This window comes from Dipodomys merriami, unplaced genomic scaffold, assembly GCF_024711535.1.
Source record: "Dipodomys merriami isolate MVZ:Mamm:240054 unplaced genomic scaffold, mDipMer1.0.p SCAF_273, whole genome shotgun sequence".
In the NCBI taxonomy this organism is placed as follows: domain Eukaryota; kingdom Metazoa; phylum Chordata; class Mammalia; order Rodentia; family Heteromyidae; genus Dipodomys; species Dipodomys merriami.
This window is the reverse complement of record NW_027204193.1, coordinates 673,455-690,066: the sequence shown is the minus strand read 5'-3', so window position 1 is coordinate 690,066 and position 16,612 is coordinate 673,455.

Here is a 16,612-nt window from a genome sequence, read left to right as displayed (position 1 = left end):
CCAGTAAGTTGAAACCGAGCATAGCGGCGGAGAGCGATCGTGAAGGGTGTTGAAATTAAGTGTTCGCTGTGACAGGCTCTGAAGATTTTATTTCTAGATTTAATTATCCGTCCCTTCAGTCTGTTCTTTTATCGTGTCAGTTGTGAACAGTGAGCACATCCACACAAAAAATACTGGGGAAATGTCATGGTCACCCTAGAGATGGAGCCTGCGGGCTTCTGTCTGCCGCGGGTCCTGCTGTGCCTGGCCCCCTTTTCCCTCTCTCCAGGAAGAGGGTAAGGCCGGTTGGCTAGAATGTTTGAACCACATTAATGAGGCGAATACAGCTACCTGACTTCAGAAACACTGAGAATTCACAACCCAGTATGGCCACCGACCCCCTGGCCTGTGCAAATATTAGTCTTCCACTAGGCATGACCCAAACCAGATGTTTCACATCTAGACTGTTTCTCACGGGCAGTTTCAAGAGAAATATTTTCACTCTTCAAATGCATCCAAACAAAACATTTGGTCCTGAAGCTCTCTATGTTAAGTGAGTGAGCTGTGGCTTCTTATTACAGAAGCAACGGGAATCCAAGACCCACCTCCTCAGCTCTTACCTGCAGGCAGAGCTGTGCTGAACGCCCAAAAGGACAAAATTCTGAACTCTGGTGACTCAGAAATGATTTTCTTTCTTTTTCAAGTTGTATTTATTATTATTATTATTATTATTATTATTATTATTATTGCCAGTTCTGGGACTTGAACTCAGGGCCTGGGCGCTGTCCCTGGGCCTCTTGGTGCTCAAGGCTAGCGCTCTACCCTTGAGCCGCAGCGCCACTTCCAGCTTTTTTCTTTTTTCTTATGTGGAGCTGAGCAATCGAACCCAGGGCCTTAGGCATGCAAGGCAAGCGCTCTACCACTGAGCCACCTTCCCGGCCCCTGGGTGTGTCCATTTTGCCCTGTCCATCCACGCGCACAATGTGTAGACCTCCCCTGCCCTGTTCCCCTCCCTCACTCAGCAAGCCGCCTCCGGCCGCCTGCGCAGGTGTCCGGGAAGTGCCGGCCAGTCCGCCCTTCCTCCCTCTCCCCTGTTTCCCTCCCACATCGCAGACAAGCTCTCTTTCACACTCCTGTCCATCTTCTCTTTTTTTGGGGGGGGTAAGTGTATGATGATTGACCACAGAGGTTTCATTGTGACATGTCACAAACACACAGACAGTATTTTAATCACATTAACCATTTTTAGGACAACACCTGGTGTATGAAAAGTGAGAAATTCTAGTGCCATTTTTGAGAGACCTGCTTGGAGACTCCTCTCAGGCTGATCAATGCTATAAAACCAGAAGTTGCTTTGACAGACTTGGTGCCGGGATGTCATGAAATCGTGGCCTGTAGCCAAGTCCAGCCAACACATGGCACTCTCAAAAGACATGAGATCACCCAGATCTCAACGCGGTTATTGTGATGTTGTACACCAAGACCTTGCATTAATTACATGCCCCCCCCCCATGCCACCCCAAGGTAAGCTTCCCAAAGCTGAAGTCTGCCCTGCTCACTCACTAACCTTGAGCAATCCTGACCTGACCCTGACAGCTTCTTATCCACTCCCGCTCGCCTCTCTCCTCTCCGCCTGCCTTCTTTTGAGCTGGCCAAAGATGTTGAGTGTTCACTTTTGATCCCTTGCTTTGAATCCTTTGCTGCATTTTGTTGTATTCGGTGCCTTGCTTTGCCAAGGATGTAGCTCAGCAGTCTACCCGCACTCTTGTTCTGTTATTGTCCTGTACTTTACATTTGTGTGGATCATAAATGTCACAGCACAATGTTTGCCTGGCTCTCAACTATTCAGAGAGTTCTAGCTCTCCGGTGGCGGCTTCTGTACGTATGTGCATTGGTTGTGTGTGTGTGTGTGTGTGTCATGCACTTGGCTGCGATGCAAACACAATTCTTACAGTGAATCGCAAGGAAGTCCAAAAGTCACTGTTCTGGAAGGCACTCTGAAAGACGCAGGCCTCCACGCACCCTTCGCTCCCCTCCCAGTGCCCCTCCTCACTCACGCCGCAGCCAGGGAGGAAGCTGGCTCAGCCTTTCCGAGAGAAGGGCTGCCGGCGTGCCGGTTGCGTGATGAGTTTGGAGGGAGAGCGGGACAGTGTGATAGCACAACAAAGCTTTTTCAGGGAAAGGAACAAGTCTAACAAATACTGCCTCCTTCCTAGCAGAGGCTGGAGCCTGGCTGTGTGCCGCTGCTCGGGATAAAAGACCAGGCCAGGGGAAGCCAGCTGTGCCTCAGTGAGCGGCGGGGCCGGGTGGGCGGGACTGGAGGCTTTGGAGGAGTTCAAGGGAGCGCGCCGGCACGGAGCCAGGGGGAGTTCTGAGTGACTGCTCTGGATTTGGCCTGCTGGCTGCAGGCCGTGCACTGGGTCGCGCCGAGGGCCTGGGGTTTCCCCAAGTCCTTTCCGGTTCCCTTGGGACGTTGACCTCCAGGTGTGTGTGGCTCCGGAGAGACGGGTCTGGGTCGGGTGCCTGGCTGGCCGCACCCTGAGCACGCTGACCGTTAGGGAAGGCCACTGTGCGGGGCGCAGAGGGGTCAGCGCCCTGAGCACGCTGACCGTTAGGGAAGGTCGCTGTGCGGGGCGCAGAGGGGACAGTGTCCTGAGCACGCTGACCGTTAGGGAAGGTCGCTGTGCGGGGCGCAGAGGGGTCAGTGTCCTGAGCACGCTGGCCGTTAGGGAAGGCCGCTGTGCGGGGCGCAGAGGGGACAGAGCCCTGAGCACGCTGACCGTTAGGGAAGGTCGCTGTGCGGGGCGCAGAGGGGTCAGCGCCCTGAGCACGCTGACCGTTAGGGAAGGTCGCTGTGCGGGGCGCAGAGGGGTCAACTGGGGACTGGCCGGACGCCAGGCAGGAGGTGACCTCGCCCGTGCAAGTGCTCACCCTCCATTGAAAAGGAAGAACTCAGTAGCTCGTGGAGTTTGAAATGGCTGGTCTGTTATCTGTTCAATATCTTTCCACGGCCTTTCACCCCAGAAAGACCGTCCTGGGACTGTGTCGGTTTTGAACTCGGGGCCTCACAGTTGCTAGGCTGGTGCTTGAGCCACGTGAGCCGCTCCGCCAGCCCTGTTGGCTGGTTATTTTTGAGGCAGGGCCTTGCCTCCTGAGCTGTGACTTTTGGGCTAGTTGGACGCTCCCGAGGGGTCTGCTTGTCGGCTTCCTGCCCTTCCTTCGAATGTGAGTTTGGGACCCAGCACTGAGAGGCGGTCCGACCACTGCACTTGTGTGTCCTGGGAGGCCAGGCGGTGCGCGGAAGGCCTGGCATGCTTCACCCTGGAAGCAGCTGCTCCAGGACCTCAGCCTGCACAGTGAGCGCTCACCCACTCTGCTGACCCGGGACCTCAGCAGCTGCGGTGTGGTGCCCAGCAGACCCAAGGGACAGGATCAGGGCACAGTACAGTGTAGCCGCAGAAAGGACTGGGTACGTTTTTGTAAATCAAAACAAACCCCAGAATTCTATTAAAATAGGGCATTTTCTGAACACTTGGCTACTTATTAGAAGGTTCCATGGCTCGATTTGATTGTCTAGAACGTACTTCAACTAAAGGCAGGAGGGGTCACTTTTGATGAAAAAAGTCTACCACCGAATCCTCTGAAAATCCATTCGTGACCGTGGGCGGGGCTACCGAGCCCGAGTCCAGAGCTGGCACGGGCGTGGGGCTGCAAGAGGATTTTGAGGAGCCAAATTGTCATCCTCCGCCTCCTTTGTCTTGTTTCAATTAGCTGCACGTGCAGAAGTGTTTTCCTGTGTAATTGCCCCTGGGATGGAGTAATTACCCCGAAAGTGGATGATGGCTGCCCCAATGGCCAAGAGATGGGAAACAAACACAAGCCACGCCGGCCGGCCCGGCTCCCAGAGCCCGCGTTTGTGCTTGGAAGCCAGCCTTGGCCTCTGCATCCGCCCTGGCTCCTCACACTTCCAGGGGACCCGGGGAGGTGCGGGGAAAGAACCAGCGAAGAGTCCTGTTTTAGGGTTTGCTCGTTTACAAACTAGAAAACAGAGTAAGTTAAGTTACCATTATATTTCTGGGGGGTGGGGGGGAGAGCTTCAGACAGTTGAATAGATCCTGAGGGAACACAGGGCCACAGAAATAATAATGAAGGGGTGTGTCAATTGGCTCGAATCGAGTCACAGAATAATGGGGACGCCGGTGACAGGACCGTGCCCATCAACGTGTTCCCAGAGGGTCAGGTGGCTGTGGTGGGCACGGTGCCCGGCTCGGGCCGTCTCCGCGGCCGAGCCTTTCCCGCTCCTCCCGCCCCAGGTCACACCGGCCGTGCCTGTGGTCTGCCCTGAGGTCACAGACCCACCTGTGAAAGGAGGTACGCTTTCCCTGCTGTGGACATCAAGGCCGAAGCTACAGCTCCTTCTGCCTTCTTTTTTCCCCCCTCTATTTTAAAAAGTAGTTACTGAGTTTGGAGGAAAGGTGGGTGGCGAAGGGGGCGGGGCTCATTTACCGACAGGAAACAATTAGGACAACACTTTGGGCTGGGTGTATTTAAAAAAAACCCAAGGTGATGGGCTGGGAAGGTGGCTCAGTGGTAGAGCGCTTGCCTTGCATGCATGAGGCCCTGGGTTCGATTCCTCAGCACCACATAAGCAGAAAATTTTTTTTTAAAAAGCCGGAAGTGGCGCTGTGGCTTAAGTGGTAGAGAGCTAGCCTTGAGCTGAAGAGCTGAGGGACAGCGCCCAGGCCCAGAGTTCAGGCCCCATGACTGGACCCAAGAAAAAACCCAAGGTGGACCCGGCCGCAAAGCTCCTACTGCAGCCTTTGCAGGCCCGAGCTTTGGAGATCTCATCTGCTCCCTCCCCCAGGCTGGGGAGGAGATGATACCTTCCACTCCGTCCATTGCCCGGGGCATGGTCCCCTCCTTCTTGGCTGCGGGCAGCCCTCAACCAGCCAGAAGATTTACGTGCAGGTTAAAGGAGATGTGGTGGGGAATGAGGCAGGGCCAGAGGTGACACATTGCCTTTGCGGAGACTGGGAAGGGACGCGTGAAGAAGAGATGTGTGCAGGGATATTTGAGAGGGCCGGGCCGACTGCCGCTCGGGTAGAGGGGAGGCGAGGTCGTCCGGAGCCCTTGTCCATGCTCACCAGGACAGGGGCCCTGTGTGACCCCAGGCTAAAAGAAGCCGCATGACCGGCCGTGGACGGAATGTCCTGGGCCCGGCGGCAGGCAGCTCGGCCCGGCTCTGCTGCCTTGTGCTCTGGCCTGCGGCGGAGGCTGGGCCGGGCCCCCCTGGGCCATCCCGCCCTGGCCTATGGAGGGGGGATGGACGTGGGCTGGACGGACCTGTCTGCGGGGAGCTAAAGTTAATGCAAGCTGGTAACAAATGCTTCAATTCCCCGCATAGGCTTCCGACTCCTGCATTATTGGGAGACATGGTGCATTAGCCAAAAATCAAATTAAAACGTCAGTGATTGACACAGGAGTCTAGACATGGGGACACCACAGCGGGGGGGGGGGCAGAGGGGAGGCAGGTCTTTGGCATGGGGCAGCCACAAGGAGCCCGGGGAGATGAGATTTAAGAGAAGAGACACGGCACAAGAAGACCAAACGTGGGAAGCACAGAAACAGACGCGCCCACCTCCGGAGGCCAGATTTCACGTCCTAAGATGACAAACTGCCAACGGGCGCGACAGAACTTCCTGGGCGCACGGGCCCTGGATCCCTGCATGTACCCTTTGCGTTCCCTGCTGCACTCTGCTCCGCAGAGGGCTGTGCCAAGCTTGCCAGGCTGATCCAAGGTTGGCTTGTGCCAGAACGAGGGCTTTCCATTTGCCAGGACCGGTGGAAGCCCCCAGAACACATCCCGCCATGGCTAGAGCTGGGCCTCTGCCTCTGGAGGTCAGATTGCTGCCCCGGTCAGTGGCCGGGGCGCTTCCTCGTCCGGTGGCCAGTACCGAGTGTCCGGGCTCCGTCTTCCCTCTGGAGGTCAGATTGCTGCCCGGGTCAGTGGCCGGGGCGCTTCCTCGTCTGGTGGCCAGTACCGAGTGTCCGGGCTCCGTCTTCCCTCCGTCAGTCGCGGAGACCTGGGTGTCCTGTCTGACGTTGGTCCTGGGCGCTTACTCCTCGAACTCGGCGGTGCTTTGCCGTGACTGTCTGCGTCAACTCTGCCCGTCTGTTTTTTCAGTTAGAAGCGCGAGGATCCAGGAGGCTCGGAGTGTTCTCTGAAGCCAAACAGCTGTGGAGGAGCAGGTCTGGGGTAGGGGGCTCAGGACGTGGTCCGCTCCTCCCTCCGGCCCTCCTCCAGCTCCCTCTCTCCCCACCTCTCCCCGGCGGCGTGACCTCCACCGCCGTCTTCTTACATGGGCCTTCACAAAGCCACCGCCACCGCTGCGGCCTGGCTTATCTGAAATGACCTCCTTGTCTACGCATCTCCTACGCACACCCGCTCCCGGGAGAGCCACCTCATTCCCTGCTGTCCTGCTTCTGGAATGGTCCGTGGTCCGGGGGGTGCTGAAGGCCCACAGGGAGAGAGGGTGCAGAGCACTCCTCTGATTGTGTTGGACTCCGGCTGTAATGGAGCAGGTTGACGGAGCGTGCTCTATCCTCAAACATGGTGTTAGGGCTCTTACAGAAACCTGAGTGTAGGTTTAATTATCCTTGTTTTATTGACGCAAAAGTTGAGAGCTCAAAGAACTCCAGTGGCCCACGCAGGAGACTGAGAGGCCTTCAAAGCCCCGCGGACCTGACTTGAAAGTAACCATACCTAAGACTCGCCACATGTGTCCAATAGCAAGGCAACATCAGAAAGTACACCTACGGAACACTTAGCAGGTCGCAAGAACCCAGAACAGGCTCTGCTTTCTGAATGATGCAGCGGGCAGCTGGGGGCTGCTCCCGGCTGCCCTGATCAGCCCCAGAGCCGCAGCGGGCGCTGGGGAGCCCCGCAGCCCTCCACGCCCACCTCCCGCCTCCCCTGATCAGCCCCAGAGCCGCAGCGGGCGCTGGGGAGCCCCGCAGCCCTCCACGCCCACCTCCCGCCTCCCGCCTCGCGGCGGCGCTCCAGCCCGTTTCCCCTTTGCGGTTGTGGGTGGGTGATGGCGCAGGCTTCTTCAGAACGCTTGTCTCCGGCACCTGTGCTGGTCATCTCCCCGCCCACGGCCTCCCCTCGCTTGGCCACTCAGCCCGGCCCTCTAAGGGGCACTGGGCTTCTTTCCCCGAGGCTGGAGTTGTGCTGACTGCATCCGAAACAGCAGCCCAGACGACCATCTTGAATACAGGAAGCTCTGTGCCTGGGCAAGTGTCCTCTCTGCCTCTCCATGAGGCCGCGGCCCAGGCTGGTGCCACCCGCAGCTGGGAGCCCGGGATTCCGTGGTGCCATCCACTTCTGGCGTTGGTCTGGGCCGGGCGCAGCAGGAGAGGCTGGCTCTGAACGCTGTCTCCTTCCATGAGGGCCAGCTCCAGCGCAGCCTCTGGAGCCGCCTCGGGCTCCAGTGCCACAGCCTCCTGAGCCGCCTCGGGCTCCAACGCCACAGCCTCCTGAGTCACCTTGGGCTCTACCACAGCCTCCTGAGCCGCCTCGGGCTCCAGCGCCGCAGCCTCCTGAGCCACCTCGGGCTCCACCACAGCCTCCTGAGCCGCCTTGGGCTCCAACGCCACAGCCTCCTGAGCCACCTCGGGCTCCACCACAGCCTCCTGAGCCGCCTCGGGCTCCAATGCCACAGCCTCCTGAGCCACCTCGGGCTCCAATGCCACAGCCTCCTGAGCCACCTCGGGCTCCACCACAGCCTCCTGAGCCGCCTCGGGCTCCACCACAGCCTCCTGAGCCTCCTCGGACTCCAACGCCGCAGCCTCCTGAGCCGCCTCGGGCTCCACCACAGCCTCCTGAGCTGCCTTGGGCTCCAGCGCCGCAGCTGGAGATTCTGTCCAGAATCTCCCAGCTCTTGTCTGGCGGCACCGCTGGTTGTCTAGCTTTCCATTCAGCAGAGGGCTGGCCTGATGGCAGCAGCTGAGCACACGCCGTTTTAAATCAGCTTCTCTATTGGAACGACAATGGGATGAGGACCGGGGTGTGCCGGGGTGTGCCGCGGGGTGTGCCGGGGTGTGCCGCGGGGTGTGCTGTCTGGCCGGCCGGCTCTGGGGTGGGGGAAGCAGGCTGGAGGGTCCCTCGGCCCGCCTGCTCACGCCCGCTGCTCTCCACCCTCCCTGCACACCGCGGGGCTCACCACGGCTCGCGGCTCACCACGGCTCGCGGCTCACCACGGCTCGCGGCTCACCACGGCTCGGGGCTCACCACGGCTCGGGGCTCACCACGGCTCGCGGCTCATGTCAGCTCAGACGTCCCGGGACCTGCCTGGAAAGAGGGGGCACGTGGTCACCGCTAGCTGGGACGAACGTGAAAAGGGCTCCTTGCGGCGCGGTGCCCAGGCTTGTGGAGCTCAGTCGCGGCGCAGGATCCCAGGCTGAACGGAGGCTCAGAGGAGAGGGAGAGATCTGCACCCCCTCCCCGGGCAGAGTTGTGCAGACGGGGCTGGCCCCCAGGGAAGGGGATGGGGTGGGTGGGGGCGGTGAGAAATAAAGGGGTTCTGGACTTTGTCTCAAGGATACTTCGAAGCTGTGCGAATTTGGGGTGAGGGAGTTAGGGTTGCGGTCCTGGAAGAAGTTAGATTAAGTAATCAAGGACATGGTTGGAGCAAGAAAAGCATCACAACGTCTTCATGTGTGGCACAGGCCAGATGCTGCGCAGCCGCCTCCCGTCCGCGGCTGCTGGGGCTGTCTGGCCCCGCTGTAGATGCGTGGCTGGGTGTGTGTGGACAGTCTTGCAACCACCCACGACGAAGACACAGAGAGGTTCTGTCGCCCTTGCTACATTTCCATCTGCTCTGCTCAGCCCAACCTTGCAACCACTGATTTGACTTTTGTCCCTCTAGCTTTGCCGTGTGTGTGTGTGTGTGTCTGTGTGTGTGTGCATGCGCCAGTCCTGGGACTTGAACTCAGGGCCTAAGCACTGTCCCTAAGCTTTTGTGCTCAAGGCTCATGCTCTACCACTTGAGCACAGCTCCACTTCCAGCTTTTTGGTGGTTCATTGAAGATGAGTCTCTAAGACTTTCCTGCCTGGGCTGGCTTGACACCTCGATCCTCAGGTCTCAGCCTCCTGAGTAGCCGGGATGACGGGTGTGAGCCTCCGGCGCCCAGCCAGCTTTGTCTTTTTGAGAAGGTCCCAGGACTGGAGTCAGGCGGTGTGTGACCCTGTGACTCGGCCTGCTCGCCCGGGGCTTTGCAGGCATCAGCAAGTTGTCTCTCTCTATTGCTGAATGGAGCTTTATCATCGCGTCCCTCTCCCCCTCCAGCTGTAGCCTCTGTGAATGCCAGGGTCAGCCAAGGGAACCCAGGCCCCGCATCCCTGCTCCCCGGGGTCTCCAAGGGCCCTCTTAGGCCCCTGCGGGGTGGCGGGGGCCGGGGAGCGGCAGGCAGCGGGAGCCCCGGATGCTCGCGGCCCCGTAACCAGGCCGTGTGGGAGTGCCAGCTCTCCTCGCCGGGCACTGTCATGGAAACTTGCTGAGGTGGCGTCCCTGTGCAGGGGTGGGGTCGTGCTAGTCCCCCAGGGGCCAGCAGGCGACCGCGGCTGCGAGTCAGAGGCAGACGCGGACCCCCCGGCACCCCAGGCCTCAGCCACACAGGGGCACAGCACAAAATTCAAAAAGCACTAACACAAAGGCAGGTGGATTTCCTCCTCTTCTTGGCCACTTTGTCATTGTGCTGCGGTGGCCACGGTCACCTCTAACATCAGAAACCAGAGCAGGCCGCCAGCTTGCGGTCCTGAGGTCTCCGGGCGTGGGCCGGCCTTGGTCTATCAATTGCCCGCGTGCCCTTTCCATTCCAGGAGGGAGCTCTGAGGGGAAGACCCCAGCAGTGGAGCCACAGGCCAGGGGCACAGGCCTGCCTGCCCCAGCCCGTCCAGCTCCTGCAGCCCCACCGCCACCGAAGGAGGCGTGGGTGGCGCCGGCCGCGCAGCCAGGGTAGGCCCTGTAGAAGTCTGGTGCTTTATGACTTCCATCCAGCCTGCGGATTTCCTGCTGTGCGTTCTTACGACAGTGTTCTTTAGCTCCTCATCTGTGCTATGATAAATGACAATATACTTTCCCACTGAAGTTACTCACGCCTTTAATCCATGGATCATAAAAGTAATGGCATCTCCCTCGGGACCAGGTTGTAATAGCTATGTGACATTTGTGTAATTCTTTTTCTGTTTTTATGCTCATCTTGGGGCTTGAACTCAGGGCCTGGGTGCTGTCCTGGAGCTTTTTTTTTGCTCAAGGCTAGCGCTCTATCACTTGAGCCGCGGCTCCATTGTCAGCTTTCTAGTGGTTAATTGAAGCTAGGTGTCTCACAGACTTTCTTTGAACCGTGATGCTCAGATCTCAGCCTCCTGAGTAGCTGGGATGACAGGTGTGAGCCACTGCACCCGACTATTCAGATGAGGGCCGTGTGTTTTAGAGAGGTTGAGATCTCTAACATGGCAGCTGCAGTTTGAACCCAGACCTGCAAGTCCTAGTGTGAATAATGCACCAAAGTCCTGTTCACCAAACCGCAACAGAATCCACTGCGGCCGACCGTGATTATTAGGAAGACATTTCATTTTGTAATGCCGTTGTGTAAAAAAACAGCTCCAGATGTTATTTGGGACCAAATAAGAGACTATGAGGAAGATAAACATCCAGTTTTCTTGACTTGTTTCAAAATAATTACTTGAAGATAACATCAGCTGGGCCTTGGTTTATCCCTTGACATTTTGTCGGCGTCTCTGACTGGAACTCCTCCCCTGCTCCCCCTCCCTCGGACACCAGGCCAGGGCACCCCCCCATCACCCATCTCCCGATTCCCCTGCCAGGCATTACCCGCCTTCCTGTCAGTCAGAGAGACCCCTCTGTCCTTCATGCACGCAGCCTTTCCTCCTGACCCTCAACCACGGGACTTTTGCGGCCCACCTTTGCCCATCAGAAGTTTTGCTTCTAGAACATTCCTGTGCAGTTTTCCCGCCACCTCCCCACGCACCCCTTCTCCCCTCCCTGTGTTGGAGGTAGCTGCCGGATCCTTACTATCTGCCGCCATTTCTCTCCATCTCCACTTTCTTCTCTCCTTGTGTTCTACTCAGAGTTCATTTCCTGGATTTTACTTCTCTACCGTCCTCGACCCTTCACCCCTTCCTCGATGAAATGTTTGCTTTGACAGTGTTCATTGTGATTTGCATGAGTGCTTCCTTCTTATTCGGTGTTATCTTTTTTCCTGGCTTTGACTTGTTTGACAAGTGCAACCGCTTCTCTTTTCTCCCAGAAGCCGTGGATTCCAGTAGTTCCAGTGCTTCCTTCTGCTCTTCTCTTCATCTTCCGTCCGTTTGTCTGCATTCCTTGAGCCTGCATGTCTGTTTGCAGGCGGCTTCCCTTCTCACTGGAAGTGTCTAATGCCGGTGAATCTGGACCTCGGTTCGTGTTCTCCTGGGGAGAAGCAGCCCTGTAGTAAGCCTCACCTGGGCTGCTCTATAGAACGGTCAAGAAGAAAAAGGGCAACTTTTATTTTTGTAATGTCCTGAAATGATTTCCAAGGAGAAAGCCCCCGTTCCACAGCAAAGACTCGCGAATAGCCGAGTTTTGCTCAGGCTGGGCTGTGGAGATGGCCGTGCACTTTGTAAGTTCCATTTCTTCTTTGCCTTGGCCATCTTACACACGGTAGCCCTCAAAAAAGCCTTGTGTGCCCAGACTTTCATGACCCCCAATAATTAAAACTACAGTTAAGCACAAACCACGCAAATAAGAACGAATCCTTCACGGCTGCTTTTTGTGTCTTGTTAGCAGAAAGTTCCCCGAGTACCAGATACATGACTAGGAAGGTTTTCCGGTGACATTGAGCTCTGAGGCCCCCAGGGGCACGAGACATGCACCCGTCACCAAAGCCTCGCTACATCGCTTCCGTGTGCAGCGTTTGCCACAAAACCCCATGTCGCCGCGGCCTCATCAAGTCACAGCTTGTTTCCCCTTTCCTGTTTTTGCATCCTTGTTTCCTGATGACCCCAATACCTAAAAGCTGTGAGTTATTTGGGGGAAGGAAGCAGAGCCCCACGCCATGTCCACCTGCGTCTGAGCGGGCCTGGGAACGACTCAGCTGTTTTGTTTCGTGAGTTCAGCTTGACGCTATGCCCGGTGGGGTCATGGTGGACAGTCTCCCTGGCCTGGACGCTTCCCTGTATCTTAGAAAGGGGTTGAGGGCTGCAATTTCAACTGTAAGATGTAATTTGAAGATTAGAATGGAGAAGGAACGGCCAGGAGAGAAATGGCGGGAACACACGCGGTGAGCGAGCCGGGAGCCGGAGTGGTCTCGCTCGGCGGCAGGCCGGCCCGGAGCTGCGGCTCCCAGACCCGAGGTGGGCTCCACGTCCTGGATGGGCGGGCGCAGCCTGGCTGTGTGGGCTGAGAACCCCACCTTTCCCCGTGCCCCGGTGCTTCTGTGAGGGTCAAGAGCCAGGCTCGGGTTCCAGCTCCCGGGGAGGTGCTCCGGGGAGGCTGGGACGAGGAGGCCCCGGGGCTCTGTACCCACGGCCGAGACCGGAGAGCACCGGAGAGGAGCCGGAGCACAGGGGCCACGTGCTCAGGCCGGCTGCAGGGGTGTGGGAGGGAGCTGCTGTGTGTGCTGGGGGGGGAGGGGGAGGGAGCTGCTGTGTGTGCTGGGGGGAGGGGGAGGGAGCTGCTGTGTGTGCTGGGGGGAGGGGGAGGGAGCTGCTGTGTGTGCTGGGGGGGAGGGGGAGGGGGAGGGAGCTGCTGTGTGTGCTGGGGGGAGGGGGAGGGAGCTGCTGTGTGTGCTGGGGGGAGGGGGAGGGAGCTGCTGTGTGTGCTGGGGGGGGAGGGGGAGGGAGCTGCTGTGTGTGCTGGGGGGGGAGGGGGAGGGAGCTGCTGTGTGTGCTGGGGGGGGAGGGGGAGGGAGCTGCTGTGTGTGCTGGGGGGAGGGGGAGGGAGCTGCTGTGTGTGCTGGGGGGGGAGGGGGAGGGAGCTGCTGTGTGTGCTGGGGGGAGGGGGAGGGGGAGGGAGCTGCTGTGTGTGCTGGGGGGGGAGGGGGAGGGAGCTGCTGTGTGTGTGTGGTGTGTGTGTGCATGTGGGTGTGTGTGGTGTGTGTGCGTGCGTGTGGTGTGTGTGTGTGATGCGTGTGCGTGTCTGTGTGCACACGCGTGTGCAGGGGTGAGGAGGCCGTGTGGAAGGGGCTGGTAGGGCCCTGCGGGGACAGACCCCGCCACCCGCCCTCCATGCCTGACCCCAAAGCTGCGGGGAGCCACCCCGGGTCCGGAGTCGCAGGCCGCTTCCCCTCCTTGCCGATGGCGTGAGTCTCGCTGTGGACCCCGGGGGGCCGTGGTACAGCCGCCCCATCTGGCGGCCCCCACGTTAAACCGCCGCTCTTGCGAGTCGATGCTGGGCGTTCAAAATCTACCCAAGTTGCTTGCGTCCTCCAGGCCTTCGCGTCTCGCGTGGCTCCGGCCCGGGCGGCCTAGGGCCGGCGTAAGGCTAGGAGGGCGCGTGCACACGGGCAAGCCCCCCGCGGGAGGAGTGTCCATCTTCCAGCTGCCCCGGAGGCCGCGTCTGAACTCCGCCTCGTTTTGAGTGGCGCAAGTGTCCTGGCGCGTCTGTGTCGGGTCGGTGGAGCCCAGGCTCTCGGGCAGCATGGACCCGACCCGCACTGCTGACCCACACCCTCCTTGGCCTCCAGACACGGAGCGAGCCGTGACCCCGCCCCACCCCACCCCACTGTCCGCGCTGGAGGACAGAGAAACACAAGAGCAACTCGTTCTTGGCACGAGATGAAAGCAAAGAGGAAGCGGCGAGGCGCTGACGCGGCCAGCGCTCAGAGCTTCGTGTCCTAGATGGCTCGGGGCGGGCTTTGCACGGCTGGGTTCGTTTCTTCATATTTGCATTTTGGACAGATATTACAAGCACACAGAGAAGTAATGAGGAGCACTAAAGCACACGCATTGCACAGTGTGTTCCCCACCTCTCCCAGTCAGCGTCCTGGCAGAACGCAAAACGCCACCTCCGGAAGGTTCTCGTTAAGAGCCCTCAGTGAAAGGACTGCTGGTGGAAGAGTAGGCGTCTGTGTGGAGGGGCCCTGTGAGCGCAGGGGCCGGAGCCCAGGGCCGCGCAGGGCTTACCCACGGTCAGGGCCACCGTACCAAAGCAGGGGAGGGCAGGGCCTCCCAGCAGTCAGACCCTGGAGCCAGGGGATGGAGGCCCAGGAGCAGAGAGGGTAGAGGCCGAGGAGGAGGAGAGAGGGTGGAGGCTGAGGAGGAGAGAGGGTGGAGGCCGAGGAGGAGAGAGGGTAGAGGCCGAGGAGGAGGAGAGAGGGTGGAGGCTGAGGAGGAGGAGAGAGGGTGGAGGCTGAGGAGGAGAGAGGGTGGAGGCTGAGGAGGAGGAGAGAGGGTGGAGGCTGAGGAGGAGGAGAGGGTGGAGGCTGAGGAGGAGAGAGGGTGGAGGCCGAGGAGGAGGAGAGAGGGTGGAGGCTGAGGAGGAGGAGAGAGGGTGGAGGCTGAGGAGGAGGAGAGAGGGTGGAGGCTGAGGAGGAGGAGAGAGGGTGGAGGCCGAGGAGGAGAGAGGGTGGAGGCTGAGGAGGAGGAGAGAGGGTGGAGGCTGAGGAGGAGAGAGGGTGGAGGCTGAGGAGGAGGAGAGAGGGTGGAGGCTGAGGAGGAGAGAGGGTGGAGGCTGAGGAGGAGGAGAGAGGGTGGAGGCCGAGGAGGAGGAGAGAGGGTGGAGGCTGAGGAGGAGAGAGGGTGGAGGCTGAGGAGGAGAGAGGGTGGAGGCTGAGGAGGAGAGAGGGTGGAGGCTGAGGAGGAGAGAGGGTGGAGGCCGAGGAGGAGGAGAGAGGGTGGAGGCCGAGGAGGAGGAGAGAGGGTGGAGGCTGAGGAGGAGAGAGGGTGGAGGCCGAGGAGGAGAGAGGGTGGAGGCTGAGGAGGAGAGGGGATGGAGGCTGAGGAGGAGGAGAGAGGGTGGAGGCTGAGGAGGAGGAGAGAGGGTGGAGGCTGAGGAGGAGGAGAGAGGGTGGAGGCCGAGGAGGAGGAGAGAGGGTGGAGGCTGAGGAGGAGGAGAGAGGGTGGAGGCTGAGGAGGAGGAGAGAGGGTGGAGGCTGAGGAGGAGGAGAGAGGGTGGAGGCCGAGGAGGAGGAGAGAGGGTGGAGGCTGAGGAGGAGGAGAGAGGGTGGAGGCTGAGGAGGAGGAGAGAGGGTGGAGGCCGAGGAGGAGGAGAGAGGGTGGAGGCTGAGGAGGAGAGAGGGTGGAGGCCGAGGAGGAGAGAGGGTGGAGGCTGAGGAGGAGGAGAGAGGGTGGAGGCCGAGGAGGAGGAGAGAGGGTGGAGGCCGAGGAGGAGAGAGGGTGGAGGCCGAGGAGGAGAGAGGGTGGAGGCTGAGGAGGAGGAGAGAGGGTGGAGGCCGAGGAGGAGGAGAGAGGGTGGAGGCTGAGGAGGAGAGAGGGTGGAGGCCGAGGAGGAGGAGAGAGGGTGGAGGCCGAGGAGGAGGAGAGAGGGTGGAGGCCGAGGAGGAGAGAGGGTGGAGGCCGAGGAGGAGAGAGGGTGGAGGCTGAGGAGGAGGAGAGAGGGTGGAGGCCGAGGAGGAGGAGAGAGGGTGGAGGCTGAGGAGGAGAGAGGGTGGAGGCCGAGGAGGAGGAGAGAGGGTGGAGGCCGAGGAGGAGGAGAGAGGGTGGAGGCCGAGGAGGAGGAGAGAGGGTGGAGGCCGAGGAGGAGGAGAGAGGGTGGAGGCTGAGGAGGAGGAGAGAGGGTGGAGGCTGAGGAGGAGGAGAGAGGGTGGAGGCCGAGGAGGAGAGAGGGTGGAGGCCGAGGAGGAGGAGAGGGGATGGAGGCTGAGCCGATACCACCCCTTCTCCCCCCCCCATGGCATAGAAAGCAGAAAGCAGAGTCAGCTTGAGTTGGATCCACACCACAGCCCAGCAGCCCTAATCCCTAGGCCCCTACACAGCACCATTAACATCCTGTTTGGAATCATCCAGAACCAGACCCTTCACATGGACAGAATCAGCCCCTCCCCCGGGCATGGCGGGACAGGACTCTGCTCAAACAAGCTTCTGCCGTTCAGATGATTGCGATGTTCAGAGGCCGGCAGAGAACCTGGCTGTGTGTGAGGCGGGGGCCCAAAGGATCAGCGGACAGAGGCCCGGGAGTCGGTGGACAGAGGCCCGGGAGTCGGTGGACAGAGGCCCGGGAGTCGGTGGACAGAGACCCGGGAGTCGGTGGACAGAGACCCCGGAGTCGGTGGACAGAGACCCCGGAGTTGGTGGACAGAGGCCCCGGAGTTGGTGGACAGAGACCCCAGAGTCGGTGGACCAGAGGCCCGGGAGTCGGAGGACCAAGACCGCGGAGTCGGAGGACAGAGACCCCGGAGTCGGTGGACAGAGGCCGTGGGGTCGGTGGACAGAGACCCGGGAGTCGGTGGACAGAGACCCGGGAGTCGGTGGACAGAGACCCCGGAGTCAGTGGACAGAGGCCGTGGGGTCGGTGGACAGAGGCCGCGGGGTCGGTGGACAGAGGCCGCGGGGTCGGTGGACAGGTGTCTGTGGGTAGGGACCCCCCAGCTGTGTGGGCAGCGGGCGTCTGTG